The sequence below is a fragment of the Octopus bimaculoides genome, chromosome 12, assembly GCF_046866305.1.
Source record: "Octopus bimaculoides isolate indiv1 chromosome 12, ASM4686630v1, whole genome shotgun sequence".
In the NCBI taxonomy this organism is placed as follows: domain Eukaryota; kingdom Metazoa; phylum Mollusca; class Cephalopoda; order Octopoda; family Octopodidae; genus Octopus; species Octopus bimaculoides.
Window position 1 is genome coordinate 59,918,235 of NC_142939.1, and position 3,672 is coordinate 59,921,906.

Consider the following 3,672-nt stretch of genomic DNA (forward strand, 5'->3'; position numbering starts at 1 on the left):
TCAGCAATATGTATATTTCGGTGCCAAAGTTATGCTATTGATAATTAAAGTACAATTGATAATTAAAGTACACTTTCCCAATTTACTAAGAAGCTATCATATACTTGTTTATATTTTTAGTAAAATAATTGCTGAATGAGATAAATACCTGTTTCTGGATCAATAGAAGCAATAATTGTTTCCGATTCGGAGCTGAAGTGAACAACCTACCCTTAATGTTGTGCTTTTAGTTTTCCTATTTTTGCTTGGTGATATATAAAAGCCCTAGGAACGGGAATAAAACTCCGTAAAACAGCATATTTCTAGCAAAACAGTCTTGTGCATTCCACATATGTTTTCAATTATGATCATAGCATTGTTTTCCTGTTCGAATCCAAATGAGAAATACTAGATTATTTCTTCATCAGACGTCAATTGAAAGTAAATTGTAACTATTCTTTTCACAAGCCAATGAGTGGTCATAGTTTTAGTCTCTGAATAGATATGGCAGCTAATTCTGCTTCAAATCGCACCCTATCATCTTACAAGAAGGATTACTGTATGTCTAGATACACTATTCAGCCTTAAAATAAAAGTTGCAGTTGGAAGACATTGCATTATAAATCTGCTCAGGATGACCAAAGCTAAACAGCAACAACAATAACAAATTCAACAACACTTATAACAACAACAATAACCGATTCTTTCTTCAAAATCTCTTCGCATCCTCTAAACGCCATTTAATGGCCTGCATAAAATTACATCACATTTTGCAATCCAGGTTAATTTCTCAAATCGGGATATCTTTACGGATGACCTGTTGAATTTTTCAGTAATGCTAGCAACACCCACTGCGTTATTCGAGCATGACAGTAGTTTCACAGGAGCTCAACAAATTTCCTTCCTTTTGCAGATCCAATTCGTTATCAAATATAGAATTATTGATTTACTATCAAAATTGACTTCCTATCGCATGCTGTGTCATTCCCACGAATATTATTTAGTTACTGTTGGTTTTAGACGAACGAAATCTGATATATAAACTCAATACTTTACACTGTGAAATGACGTTAACTTCACACACAAATTAATGTGCGGTAAGAGAGAGAAAGAGAGAGAAAGAAAGAAATAGAGAGAGAGGGGGACAGAAAGAGAGAAAGCGAGACAGAGAGAGAGAGAGAATATTACTGATATCATTCACATCATTTTTCAACACCAGAGGATTAATTCACTCAACGAATTCAAGCGCATAATTTTACTGCACCAAAATTTTGGAAGTATAACGATAGATATCGTGAAAAGAAATGATTCAAGAACTTTCTGTACATGACAAGCAATAATTGTCAACCATTATTTTCACTTCTTTCACTTTACTTTGTTACCTCCCACTATATTCTTTAATCTATGCTTCTTAGTATTTGCGTATTTGCTTCCATTACTAAAAGATTTATTCCGCTGCTTTGTTTAATTTTTACTAACTTCTACGTTACCCCCCAACTTGACATTATGATTTAAATGTCTTTTTACGTAGTCGATCTTCAAATACATTCAGTAACTCTCAATCTAATTCTATCACCAAAAATGTAACTAGCGCTGGCTTTTGTACATGACAGGCATACTATATTACTAGCGTGAATGCAAAGAAGAGATATTTAATTTGATATGCTAGCTGCAAGCATTCAGTGTCCCAAGTAGCAGTTTGAAATAGATCATTCAGCCACGATAATTTAGATAGCAATGCAGCATTATAAAATATATCAAAATATTGTGATTATCTATCTACCACCTTATGTAATGTATGCAATGTGATTCAAGCAGGGTTTAACTCCATAGTAAAGATATCTCAAACATCTCTACGCATCTTCTTACTCCAGCATTAATATTCGTTTCAAATTTTGGCACAAGGCCAGAAATTTCAGGGGCGGACCAAGTTGATTACAGCGACCTCACTTCTCAAACAGTTTTTATTTTTCCGACCTCAAAAGGATGAAAGGCAAAGTCGATATCCGCGGAAATTAACTTAGAAGGTAAAGATGGACGAAATACCGCTAAGCATTTTGTCAAGTATGCTAACGAGTTTGCTACTAGCTCACCACCTGTACTCAAACATTTAATTTTGGTTTCGAGTTTTAGCACAAGGCCAGAAAATTCGTGAGAGAGAATTAGTCGATTGTTTTCAAATTTTGGCGCAAGGCCAGCAATTTGAGAGGAGGGGATAAGTCGATTACGTCGACTCCAGTGCTCAACTGGTACCTATTTTATCGACCCCGATAAGATGAAAGGCAAAGTCGGACCTCCAGCATTAATATTGGTTTCAAATAAGGTAGCGAGCTGGCAGAATCGTTAGCGCGCCGGACAAAATACTTTGCAGCTTTTCATCCGCATGAGTTCAAATTCCGCCGAAGTCGATTTTGCTTTTCTCCTTTCGAGGACGATAAACTAAGTATCATTTGAACACCTTCCCTGGAATTGCTAGCCTTTTGCTGCTAAAATTTGAAACCATCTCCTTGTTTCCTCCAGCTAGCTTAGGTGTTTTAATGTTGGTAGCACAATGGTCTTGCAAAAAGAGTTTGAGACACCCAGTGAATAAATTGTACATGAGATTCTGGCAAGCTATTGAGCGTTAATTTTTAACATTTGTATGTATGTATGTATGTAACGCACACGCATAGAGGAGCAGGAAACTTTTGAAGCAATAACAGCAAGTTCGTTTGCATCCAATGATAGCGACTATTTCTTTTTGGACGAATGCATACCTTGTTCAGAAAGTGGAAATTATACTGCACAAGTCCTATTGAATCGCTTGACTTTCAACATCTCTATTGTGTGCTGCATGCTATGGCTTGCTGTAACCAGCAGAACCGTAAAGCAACATGTACACCACTTATGATTAAGGGAGCAGTCAAGCGGTAACATTACACGAAATTGATTTGCAAACATTATACATGTGTGTGTGCGTGTGTGTGTGTGTTCGTGCGTATGCATGTATGTATGTATGTAGGTACGGACGAGTTTCATCGATGCAGCTTACGTTCAGTCCTGGGCATCTCTTACCAGGAGAGAATGAGAAACGAAGAAATGACGAGAAGACCAGACATGGGAAATTTGCAGGACAAGGCGAGTAAGCACCGGATACGTTTTATTGGCCATGTGGCTTGAATACCCCAGGTTAGACTAGCTGTCATCGTGTGAAAGAGTGGATGTCAGGAGGGGGTAAAAGACCTAGAGGGAGACCAAGGCAGACGTGTTGCAGTACGTTCCGGGACGCATGTTCGGTAAGTTCACTGTCATCAATATACCCCAGTGTGGGTTCACCGTCATCCACTCCCCGTTTCGTTTCAATAAAATAGTTTTTTTTAACTATTAATGGTGAGATACCATGGATATGTTTTCTCGGTAAACTTTCCTCACAGTGAACTTTCTTCACGGTGAATTGATGGCGATGAGCTTACCTGTAATCTCCAGGACGACTTGATACCGATGGAAGTTGGTCTTAATGGATCCGGAGGAAGGCGAGCAATGGGAATGTCTGGAGAAAGCTCGTTGCCCGTTGTTTTGATAGCAGAGGGCAATCTAAGAGCTAAGAGATGTATGTATGTAGGTATGTATATATGTATGTATGTATGTACGTATGGATGGATGGATGGATGGATGTATATAGGTAGGTAGGTAGGTAGGGAGGGAGGGAGGGAG